The 13,285-nt window shown below is 40.7% G+C and overlaps 1 protein-coding gene across 9 annotated transcripts in view; it reads right to left on the minus strand.

Annotated features, from left to right (window-relative positions):
- Positions 1-13,285, minus strand: part of osbpl8 (oxysterol binding protein-like 8) — a 97,462-nt gene that overhangs the window by 58,202 nt on the left and 25,975 nt on the right. For 2 of the 9 annotated variants that reach the window (XM_030439802.1, XM_030439799.1), the window contains exon 1: positions 5,146-5,246. The exons of 6 other annotated variants lie outside the window; for them this stretch is intronic. The gene's annotated coding sequence lies outside the window, so the exon portion shown is untranslated. Of the gene's footprint in view, positions 1-5,124; positions 5,247-13,285 lie in introns of those variants that run through there. One more of the 9 variants, XM_030439801.1, reaches the window with a different exon arrangement.

Here is a 13,285-nt window from a genome sequence, read left to right on the forward strand (position 1 = left end):
ATACTGTTCACCAGACTGCAGTGCCAAAGTCCGCAGTCCACCACCTCTCTAACCACCCTCCTCTTCAGCACTAGCTGAGTGTGAAAACACTAAATCCAAGCCAGCATGCGGTAGTGTCAGAGTTGCTTTATTCATCAAAGAACTGACACATCTGTCAGCACGGGGTGGGTCCATGGCCAAGGGGAGCTACTATATGAGGTGCCGATCTTGGGAGCAGCCCATATGGTGGCTGATTTAGAGCTGGAGTGGAACTGCAGCACTCACCGTAAATAAAATGTCCAATCATATGGGCCAGGAGAGCGTGGGCAAAGTCGATGCTGTTGGCCAAAATACTGTCCAAAGTGAGACCTGAGCCAGGTAGTAAAGACTAATCACAGAGACTATGAGACCCTGGGTATTCATTCATTTGTGAAGTTGGCAGGAAAGTAGAACCTAAATGTGTCAGAATAAGCAGTCTATAGCGGTTTAGGGGTTTTCATGTTTTCAAGTGTTAAATGCATAAAAATACAATAAGAAAACTGGCAGACGCAGAGAGGGTGAGAATTTATAGATATCACATTTTCTAATATCCCCAAATTGGTAGAGTCAGTGGAGCTTATCAGCAGTGTGCTGGGGAACAGTTGTGATCGCCCAGGAGCCTGACCATGGTGCTGCCTGACAGTGAGCCCAAAAAACGCTCCTGCTAATCAGCCCCCTGCACTGAAAAATGTGTTATGTCAGTCCCTGTATTAATCAGCCGCCTTTTAAGTATGAACAGATTGATACAGCAGCTGATAGATGCTAAAAGCTAAAGGGAAAAGCATCTTCAATTAGGGTTGCACCGAGGCAGGTGATTGGTACCTTCCCGACACTGACCATAGGAAGGAATTCAGGTATCAGCCAGATGTGGGTGAAGTCATGTGTAAATATATACAGTAAAATTTGAGATAAATTGTGCAGCTGTAACAGCTGGTGTTCAAGGTGCAAAACTCTGGGCTCATAATTTTATATGGGGGATAATCTGCTCTAAGTTTTAGAGCTATAGTGACTTTAATCTGGGGCAATGGGGGATGTAAACAGAAAGTTTAACATTGCCATGGAGTCAGTTAGTTAACTGTGGATTACAACTTGGCCCCTATTTCATAACCTATATTTCATACGTTTTGACAAATTGATACATTAAAGCCCCCCTCCAGTTTTTTTTGTGTTCAAAGTCACAAAATTTAAGATGATGCTAATACAGAATAATGACATATGACTATAGTACAGTTTGCCATAACTCCAATAGGGGTTATACAAGCAGCGTGACTCCTTTAAGAAACAAGGCAGTGCATAGTGGGTTAGTGGTCAAGCAAGGGAAGGAGAAATATCTACAGTGACTTTTTTTCAGAGCACACCGGTGTCAGCGACCGGAGCAGAGGCAAACTTTAGCTCTGAAGTTGTCTAGTGGCAGTAAATGTACAGTACATGTTACATTTTGCCCATGAATAAACTCTGCAGCTCCTCGGAACACAAGAAGAACTTCTGTTTGAGTGACAGCTATCACTATCGCTGCAAATATTCACGCTGCGCGTCCGGTCTAAAAGCAATGCTATGGCTAATTCATGCTAATGATGTCGATCTTGCTAGAGCGTCAGACTGGTGGCAATTGTAATGGCTATGTTTGACTTTAACAATGCCCTTTAAAAGTACGCTGAATTAGCCATTAGGAGTTCTTGTTTGCAAATTATGTTCAGTAAAATAAAATATAATATTATATCTGCGTATTTATCGGACAACATATACGCCGATACCAACGTGCGTTCCGAATATAATAATATAAGCCGACAGATATATCAGTCCGGCTCTGCTTCTTTTATCTACAGGTCATCATTTGCTCACTTGAAGTCATAAATGCTCATTTAATTAAAAAGTATCCTTTTCTTGTTTATATTGAAAAATTTGGTTCTAGTCCATCCTTTTTAATACAACAGCACTTTTAACAGCACTGAAAGGGTTTTTTACTTTAAAATGTGTGTGTGCCGAGCTCCAACTAAATGTCGAGTATTTAACTTTTGCTGGAGATATGGGGTGGAGGAGGACAGAAAGGAAATCGAAATCCTTGTAAAGCCTGACAGGAAATCCATAAAGAGATAATTCTCAGCAGCAGGGCATATTCGGACACTAGAGCAAATAGCAGCAATCCCTGTGGATTTGTGCTTTTTATCCCCTCTCTCTCCATTGCTAGTGAAAAACCTAATGATGTCACCTCGCAGGCGACTGGGAGGGCAAGTAGATTAGAAAAAGGATTCCTGTTGGTTTTAGGATCAGCAGTTTGGATAATTGTGTCTTGTCCATGTTTTATCTTTCATGAGGAAGGAGTGGGGAGGTGTGGAGGGGGACCTCACACAGGCTGCAGACAGCATTTCATTAGACTGTAGCATTTCAGCACGGCAGCCTTCAAAACAGTGGAGGTGGGGGGTGGCTGGGTGGGTCCATGGGCCTCACAGAGTGGCGTCTCAGTTCCATCACTGCAGGGGGGGCTCCGGGCTCAGGGACAGAATAGAGACAATCTAGTAAATGTTCTTAAGAAGAAGGAAAGTAGTAAATGGAAGATCTGCAAATGGTAGTAAGGGGGGAATCAGATTAGGTACAGTACTTTAACTACAGAATCATGAAGTCAAATGCTATTTTGTGACTATTTTCATTCAAAGCACTTTTCAACTGTGCAGTGAGTACATTTTTAGTATGGGCAATCCAAGTGGGAATGAGCTGGCCTTCATAATATTACCAAAATGTTCTATCCAATGACCGAAGGCAGTGCAGTACCCCAATTTGGCCTAGTCTCAGCATCGCAAAGCTGTGAGTGAGGCCGTAAGCCATCTGAATTCAAACCTCATCCCACCATCAGGGATTGGCTTGAGCATGAGGAAATGGAACCACCGGCTGATCACAGCTGGATTCTTTTTCTTGTTGGGGGATTTAGACAGCTGAAGTGTCCAGCTGGAGGTTCAAACTGTATATATGCCATATGTCAATAGCTGCATGCATATTTTTGTCTGCTATTGCCATTAGTTGAGGATACTTCTACTCCACTGTACTTCATAGAAGAGTATGGTACTTTTAACTCCACTATATGCTCTGCTGCTATGGGATTGCTCAATCAATACAAAGCAAGAAACATAAAAGGGAACTTTTCATTGTCAGCCATCTTTATATCAGTACAATGTTGGTAATTTATGCAAATGCACAACGTCGATCATCTCTCTATTTTGCCTGCACACGAAGCCTCCCACCTCTTTGCCTGCAAAAATCCAACCGACGACGCAAAATGAGTCTCTTTCTATAGGTCTATCTGTGCCTGAAATATTTTAGACAACACATTATTTATCTGTAATATGATAATGTTTGTTAACAGCAAGCCACCATACTGTTTTTTTCCTGTTTTTGTTTAAATTCAGGCCAAGCCAAAGAGAGAGCCAAAGCCAAACACCACCCAGCTAACAGTATGTCACCTATCAGCAGGAGTGTACATTGGTCTGGTACAACACAGTGCATTCTGGTTGTTGTAGGTTTTCTTCCTTTTTAGCAAAACGAAATACCACAGCAATTTATCTCAGTTTCCTCTGTTCATTCAGCACCAATTTCCAAAATATTCATCTTTCTTTCTTCTTCATAAACAGCCAAGTCCAAAGCAGGTGAAGTACTCCTTTAAGCAGTGTGTGATCATGGGAGTTTTTGTCCTCCACACCAAGTAACCACTAATCACTATTGAAAATCTATCTACGTGACTCAGGCAGACATGTTCATAGACAAAGTAACGTCACTAAGATTTTTCATGTTTAGTCTTGTTTGCTGACTTCCTTCCTACTCATCATCTGATGATTCCTCAGAACTTATATTGACAGGCAACGTAGTGAAACACACCACTACCATGAATAAACCTGTACATCCTCGGGGCACTAGCGTCAGCACACAAGAGTTTTTGTTGACATTTTAAAATAATGAGCATAACAATAGACTGAACAATGAAAAAAATAAAAAGGGAAATTAAATCTGCTAGGCTAAAAACTAGGTTATAAATAATTTATAAAATTATACATACGTGTGGTGGTGGTTGGCTGTGAAATAAAATTTGAATGCATGTTCAAAAATGTTTCCCTGTAATGTTGTAGAATTAACGTCAAGCTAAACTCCTGACTCCAGCAGCTGTTCAGATTGAACGCACGCAGACTTAGGCTGGTACTATCAATCTGATTACTCTCACTCCAACCCAGCTGCCTGCACCCCATGTGCTGCAGCCAAGATTCCTGCCTCTGTTGTGGGAAAAAGTGAAAAACAAACACAACCATTCCTGGAAAACTGTTGTTACATAACTAACATCCCAGCCATAGATAATTAGTGAATTTGTCCTCATTCAAATGAGCCTCGCACATGGGCAGACATTTAGGTAGCAAAAAAGAAACTTGATTGTCACTTCTGCTGTTAATTTAGGGGATTGCCAGACAGAAAACAAAAGCACTTCATTGTGCCTCTCTCTGGGCACTGTATTTAATTGTATTGTGTTTTAAATTGGACTTGAGAGCACTCTATAAAAGGAGCTATCATGTTTCTATAGTGCACCCGGTGTTGCTCCTTTCTCTTTTACAAGCAACCAGAGACAGACCCCCCCTCTCTCTATCATGAGCCTCGATTACATCAATGCTTTGGCTATCATATAGCCCACAGTCCACACAGTTCAGTTCTAGCGAAAAACTCTGAAGCAACAAATATTGAGCAACGCAACGGTCTCCACCACACTAATAGAAGCAGCATGATCTCTGTTAGCTGTAAATGAAGCCCTTGAGCAAAGCGTGGCAGTGAGCGCTGGCCTTCATTCAGTGACAACATACTGAGCAAACAACATGCTGGAGTGGAAACAACACAGTAGACTCAGTGTCCAAGTGTGAAACCTTAGCACAAAGACGCATCTAAAGCTGAAAAAAAAAACAACTCACTTTCAAGGCAGCATCACATGACTGATTTCCAGTTTTTTTAAAAATGTCTACATCTTACTGCAGAACAAAATTCTGCAAACGCACAACAGCATGATCAGCTTCAACTCAGTCCGACAGTCTAACCCGCCCACTCCTGTTTCCCGTTTTGACAGTGTTAAGGTTCACTTACAGAAAGAGAGGAAATGCGTACCGTGTGCCAGTCGGTCGAGGGAGGTGAGCCCGTCGTCGCTACCGCTTCTTGGTCAGACTAAACCTGGTACGACAAGCCACTGAGCTCAGCCCGTCTCTCCCACACACACACACACACACACACACACACACACACACACACACACACACACACTCACACACACACACTCACACTCACACTCACACTCACACACTAAACACTGAAGGGAGGAGACAAGGCAGAGAGAAAGAGCATGTGAGAGAATTCAAGCCTCACTCTCTCTCTCTCAAGTGCTTTTTCCTCTATTTCCTCTTCTTCTTCTTCACATTTTCAATAACTTTCTTGTTCTCCTACTCTGTACATTTGATACATCACTGGTATGTTCACTCTTCTTCAGCTTTTATCTGTCCTCAAAGCAATCATAATTTCCCTCTTGCTGTTCTCCGATCCATCCATCTCATTCCTTCTTTTCTCTCTATGAACCCCCTTATCAGGCATTCTGACTACAGTACCACTCTTTTTCAGACAAACATCATCTGACACACAAACCAGCAAAACACCACTCAACCCACAAAACGAGGAAGTAGGCTGTCGCTGTTTATAAAGGGCTGAATCTGGCGTATTGAAGCAGTTATTAGTGCAAGTCAGAGCTCTGCGTACGCCCTCGAGCGCTAGGCTACTCTAACCACACGGCTCTTCCTCATGCTCTTGTTGACTGAGGCCCTCATGCACCAATAAACCAAAGCCACCCAGCCAATCTCCGCAGCCATCATGGAAAATCACCCCAGAGGACTACACATACACAACACAGCCACCCTGCGACCTTATTATGGGCCAATAACGTAAGCTTTAATGCACTCTCCTGTGCTTCTGTTTCCATTAACCTGCTTAAATGTTTTCCAGACACGACAGAACAAGGGCCACTTAAAGATACAACGCCATACGTACCACATGAACATGTAAACAAGTTGAAAGGTTCGTCATTATCATTATCTAAAAGTCGTTTGCAGACGCAGCGACACACTGGATTCAATTTGATTTGAGTTTCGCCTTCCATGCGGGTAAATAATCTTGAAACACGACTCCGCGCCCAACGCTCCTGATGTCGTCAACAAACACATTAAATCTCCTCAGGCAGGGTTAAACTGAGGTCTGCTGCATTTACTTCTGCCGCAACATTTCTGTCAGTACTCTGCATGAGGATCAAACGGACAGGTGATGATAAGGTTTAACAGCAGCTGCTCTAAGAAATGGTACTACATGAGTGAAGTCTGCTGTTGTTCTCGTGAAATGTTTCACCAGCTTGCAAAAAATATGATCTAAAACTGGGTTACAATGTTGGTTCCAGGAGAATGAACTGTGAAAAAACTTGAGATAGTAATCCTATTATCTTGGCAAGTCCCTTCAAAGTCTCCGTCTGCTTTGACACATCTTTGTTTGCTAGTAGACATTTGCATGAGTCCATTGCCATGTACAATTTTCAAGGAATAGTTAGATCTTTTGGGAATACACTAATGAGCCAGACAGTTTCCTTGAGTCTTGTCATCGGCATGAAGTTGCCAAGCAAGCAGACTATACTCCACGAAGAAACGAGGCCTGGCCAAGTGCTAGTAGAGAAGACAACCCCCATGTAGAAACACAGCATGTTGCTTTATATTTTGATTGCTGTATTGATTATACTGAAGAGATAGTGTGTTAACGACAGCTATATAAGTGGATTTCGTTACCTCTGGACAGAGCTAGGCCATCTGTTTACCCCTGTTTACAGTCCTCAGGCAAGTAGCTATGTCATTATCTCCAGAACAATTATTCAATTTTGAAAATGCAACCTGCAAGGACTTCAACAATTATCAAAAAGAATATATTGAAATTCAGTTTGGTTCTAGATCAAGTTCCGTTTCTCAAATCATTCCAAAAATATTTGAAAAAAGAAAATAAATGTAACATCTTAGATGTTGTCCGACTCCATTGATCATCTTTGTGCTCACAATCTAAGTGTCTGCAAGTGTAACAGTTTTATCGATTTGATCGATTTTTGATTGAGATCGAAATTGTGACAGCTTTAAAGATAAGATAAGCTGACCGGCTGCTGGCTGTAGCATGGGACAGACAGATGTGAGAGGGTTTTTTTTGGCAAAAGACATCACCAACAGTAAGGCAAGCTAATTTTATACATAAGCTATGACTAAAATGACACATGTTCAATCTAAAAAGGAATATCAGGAGTACTGAGATGTATTCATGTTACTGTCACAGTCTTTTTGAGCCATCAATGTTACAGCAGCAATGATTGGGATAGGGCGGATTGATTACGGCAAAATCATAATCCTCGGTCAATCCCGACATCTGGATTATTTAACACGATGACTGATTGACTTTGGAAACATCATGACTGTAATTAAAATAAATGTCTTATAATAAAAGTATAGGACAATATAAATAAATAAATATAAAAGGTAACGTGCATTATGATGTAATTTGTATTTGGTATATCAAGTTTAAAAAGACGATTGCTGGAATTCTTCTATTGTTCTTTAATTATGATCTTTCAGTTTTCCGTGTTGAAAACACTCATTGATAGCATGTGCATGAGAGCCAACCAACAGAGGGACTTGCAAATCACATCAGTAACTACTACATCTTCAGAGTTTTACAGGTAGACTACTTGGATTAGGCAGCTACTAAATGTGAATTAATCAAGCTTTATGATACTGAAGGTGTGTGGGGCTGGACAAGAAGGTATACATTTAGTCTATAATGGAAGAAAATATTTATTTACATAAGTATTCACACAGCTGTTATGAGACACATGAAAAAAATACTCCATACTCCTTATTGAGGAAACCGTCTATTTTTTTCTACAAAGGAACAGTTGTCATGGAGCACTCTACTTTTAGTCTGCTGATAGAGAAGATCATGATTCACATCATGGGGTTGGATGAGATAAATAATTTTCAGCTAAACAGAAAAAGGCCTGTTCATCGCACTGTACTGTGGTGGCGAAGGAAGTAAAACAAGCCAAATGTTCCATCAAGGAGCCTCAAAATAGCACAATCAACCTAAGAAACAAATTGCATCCATCACATTCAGAAATATAAAAGCTCATTTGCAATGGAACACTGGCCATTTTAATTAGACTAAAGAGCTCAGCTGCAGGCCACAACCTCCTGCTGAGTGTGACTTTGACAATGTTTTCTCAAAGAAGAAGGAATAACAAAGCATCCATTTACAGTAGTTACTCTGGCGGAAACACAAAAAGCCTTAACACTAAATTTGGTTTCACATGATTTTGTCTTAAGGAAATGCTGTTGCTCAGTCTTTGTGAAAGAAGCAGAATCTTTAGTAATTTAAATCTTCCCTTACTTTAAAATGCCAACACAAAACTGTAAAGTCACACACCCGCATCAGGGGGTCAGAATCACTGAATTTTCTTTTTAGCTGTGTCATTGTACACAGAGTTACACAGGATAACAGCATGGCAGGCTGTGAACTCCACTGAGTCTTGTCTCAAAATGACTTGAGCACAAAACTAATCTCAGAAGCCATCACCTATCATCTGACAACAAACAAAAACCTCTCCCGAAGCATCAGTCCAGTAAAGAACACGCGGTGCTAGTGCACCCGCTTTCACCAGCAATTACGAATGTCCCGTAAAGTAGCAAGACATTCAGCTCTTGTCGACACATAGAGGTATTTTAAAACACCTGTCTGGCACACGACCTGGACAAAATCGGTGCTCAACAAAGTCACAATGGGCATATGCAAATTGAGTTAAAGACATTGTTGTTCTGTAAGTGGTCCATCTTACATGTACACCAGAGCTTTTACAAATCTGCACCTTACAGGGAATTTAAAAAACAGACATACACAAATCTGCAAAACATACATCTGTATAAGTGTTGACTAGGCCTCAGAGAAACACTCCTGAAAATAAAAGGACAGCAAAATAGACGCTGATTTTAACTGATTAGCATAATTTTCCAAAGACACTGACTGTAAATATTTCACACTGCAGGATTTATAAGGATTATAATTATCATTATTATTATTATTATTATTTTATACTGACAAGATAGAGGATTCTTTTTTACAAAGTTTATCTAATTAATTCGATTCTATTTTTGCAGCTCTGAGTCATTTGAATCTGAACCTACTGCTAGAAAATCTTAAGCTCGAGCTTAAACAGTGTTTTAATTTAAATCTTGATAGATATGAACACTGATGCGATTAAATGTTTTACTATATACGCCAGCACCGCATTCAATTCCATGTATAGCATATCCTGTAGTGGGATCTCTCATTCAGAAGGATGGTTACATAACCAACCTAAAGATTTTATTACATTCTTTCTGATCCATTGTTGCACTTTCCCCTCCTTCCCTAATAGGATAATATTCCGAAAAGAATTACCATATAGCTATAAGTATATACGTATCTATATTCTATATACTTGGTACTTAATGGAGGATACATTTACGAATGACTTTAACAATGGGTAAAACTGTATACAGGATTGTGTGTACAACAGCTACAAGATACATTTGTTAAGGGGACATGTATAATCCATGATGCCACGCATGACTGCGAGGAAGGCTGCCACTCCTCTCTTCTCAAAACAGCCTTCATCATAATTGCGGCACATGAGCTGACATACAATATATTAGCCTTCCCGAGCCAAAGGAACTGGATACTCCAAGAGGGATGTGTGAGTGCATATGTGCGTGTGCCTGTCAGTTCATGTGTGCACAAGAAAACCAGGGACAAAAACAGAGAGCTAAGTGTGCTCCTAATGGTCCTACATGGGTTATAGCAAAAAGCAATATCTTAATGGCGGAATCTTTCAAGGGAGCACACACACAGTTTCTTCCAAATATTCAATCTATGTGATGCCACATGCTCCTGCCATTTCTATTGTCAGTGATAATAAATCCATACTGTCTTGATTACTACCATTAAACCAAGAGCCCATCCGCCACCTCAGCAGTGCTAAAAGACAGATCGTTCTGTCAGGACGGGACTGAGCAGATCTTGGCAGGAGACACTCATTTGCTCCGATGCATTTAGTTAAACCCTGGATATTAAAACTCTCCCCTAAATAATCTGAGCATCACTTTGTCAGGTCCTCTGAAGTTGTCCTGTGTTATTTCAGACTTTCATTTGCACTTTTTCTGCATCTGAGGCCAAGCTAAAGCTGGGGAGGATAAGCTTGCCTTTCCTGTTTACTTTAACCCATTTACTTTACTGGAGAGAATGTGTCTCATCAGCCCATGGCTGTCAGCTTGGTCCTGTCAACAGCACCCTGAGTCCGACCACTGATACACAGAAGCTGAGGAGCTTCAGTCTCTTACTCCCAAAAGCAGCCTGGAGCCAATTTTCACCTCTGGCTTCTTGCAGCCCCTTGCAGCTTATTCTTGTCACATTATGTGACATTGTAGGTATAAGAAATAAGACTCTGTACCTAGCATTGCCAGCTAGAAATAATTTTAACATTAGATAATAATATTTACATGTGGATAGCCCCTGACGTCGCATCCTGTATTTCAGGCTTAAACTGTCCTTTTCTTAATACCTGGTCAAAATTAAATATAGCTTAATTTATGTCTGATTTCAGCATGTGACATTAATGGCAAATATCAAGTTTCAGAGCCACACTCAAAAACAGGAACAGATATAAAGTAAGCTTCAACCAGCAGAAATCTCAATTGACCAAAATGCAATGCAGCCACATGTTGCATCTTAACCAATGGGTGTGGTCAGCACCACATCAAAGCTGGCCACAGCTAAATAATCAGCTTCAGTATAATCATGCCCATTCTTTTGATGTTGCCAAAAGGCATTCAAGGAAATGTAGGAAGGCACTAATTCAACGGAGGGTATCACTTTGTAGAGATCTATTTGTCAAACATTTTTCTGTCCATCAGTGTTAAAAAGTCTCATAATGTAGACAGAGAGAGAGATTCTTTATTTCTTCACGGAGGAAATTCACGTGTCAAAGCAGCAGCACACCAACAAGCCGCATAGTACTACGAATAGTGCTAAACTTATGTCAAACGTACGCGTGAAAGTGATAACATCAAAGAAAAAAATAAGATCTTTATCTACTTTGATACATTGCCATTAAAAATAAAACATGAAAACTTCCAAAGGAGTGAATACTTCTTATATGCACTAGATACAACAAGTTAAAGTGGATGCAACTAAAAAGTAAGGTTCAAATCTTATCCAGGCTGAAAGAAACTAATAATTTAGTTTAGTAATTATTTACCTAATTCATGCGCACTTTGAATCGCTGTGTTTCTGCATTTTGATGTCATTTACAGTGCAATACTAGTTTCTCTCCCTTGCTCTCCGTTTCACAGAGTGTGGTGCCCCTCCACACATACGCACACACACACACCCACACACACAAGGTATGGATAAAGTTGACAACATCAATAAGAGTAATTTATCTACCGAAAACCAAAGATCGACAGACATCGAACATAAACTTCTGAAGTTCAGTCCAACTTTTTTTTAAACATGCCCAATCTGAATCCAGTGACAGTTAACAATGACTCCGCTTGTTACTACACATGCACAACATTTCTTTTTTAAATCAAATCACTGGTTTAAACAAGCACAAACTTGCAGAAAATCTATGTTTTAAACTGTTATGTTAGCAGTCTTGCATCAATCACATTATGATTTAGCCATAGCACCTTCCTTAAGCTTATAGCAAACTGTTGTGAACTAGCTTAAACAAAGGCTGACTGACTGTAGCCACGTATCTTGAAATGTAGCAAATTGCTGTTGAATTTCGCAGCCCTCACTCCCAAACCAGCTCAGCTAGTGGTAAGTTGTGAATCCAGTTCAGTTAAAATACACTTTACTCCATGAACCTGGACAAACCTAAGATTGGTTTAGATTTTCATTTTAATGATTCACTGAGCAGCAGTTTTCCTGACACGCATGAACAGAGACCATTAAGGGGGTACACCATTTGTCGATTTTTATTACGAGAGCAATCTTGGCCTCCAGACTGTCACTATAGATTTTTCTGTGCAGTAAACAAGAAGATGCACACTTAAGACATTATTTTCAACTTTTAATACATGACTTTCAAACTCTGTGCAAGTTTCTGTTCCATATCTTAGTGAGAAAGTCAGGCTGCTTTTGCAGAGTTAGTAGGAGCAAATTCTGGGATATGAGCCTTCTGGAACTATCACGGGCCTAATTATCTTTGACACAAACTGGTTGATGGCACATGCTGTGGTTGCATCAGATGGGAATGGTAACTATCTTCTTCATGAGAGACTGCAATGACTATGTTTATAAAAACGTGATACACTGCCTTGCATTCACACTTGGAGCTTCCCAACACACCAACTCTTGTACTACTGGTAACTGTAAAGCTCCTCTGGAGCAAATGGGGGTGAAGTGCCACACCCCCTGTGGATAAAAGTTTTTTTTTCATTCATCTCAGCTGCTCAAATCGCCTCAGTCAGTGACCCTCTAGTCATATATCCTCTTCTCTTACCTCTAAGCTACCTCAAACCCATTGTTCAAGTGCATAATGGCCTTTTCAGTGCTGCCTATTCTGAACAGCAGGTCACCAGCTCTTTCATTACTGTATGTACAATGCAAATGACAGCAAACTGAATGGTGGTGGATGTTTGAAACCGGAGGGGGGCTGGACGCCATAAACCTTCCTGAAGCGTCTCTTGACTGTGAGGATGTCAGAGCGAGGGGAGAAGCGGCAGACACCTGGCCTGCTTCCCAGAGCCTTTCATCTCGTGTTGGGAGCCATCCTCTCCACCAACGGGGCCTTTCAGCAAACAGCAGGATATGATGCCAGCAACACAATACGTCCCACAGCTAGTGGTCACTACAGATAGTCTCACACTATCCAGGCACTGAAGTTGCTCATAATGTGTGATCAAGGGATAACACACTGCCCGGAGCCTCCACAAAGAAGGTTTATTGCAAAATCACATAGAAGTACACATTCATCAAACTCAATTCAATCCAAAAGAAAGCATTCAAAAGGAACAGTAAATACACCAATGTAGCTTTCAAAGCAATTAATGCATCAGTAGTTTAATTAAACAGCCACTAAAATAGGCTTTGGAGAAGGCGGGGGGAGAAATTAGCTTGCACTACTAACAGATACTGAGTACTATTA

The sequence above is a fragment of the Sparus aurata genome, chromosome 14 (assembly GCF_900880675.1).
Source record: "Sparus aurata chromosome 14, fSpaAur1.1, whole genome shotgun sequence".
NCBI classification, from domain to species: Eukaryota; Metazoa; Chordata; class Actinopteri; order Spariformes; family Sparidae; genus Sparus; species Sparus aurata.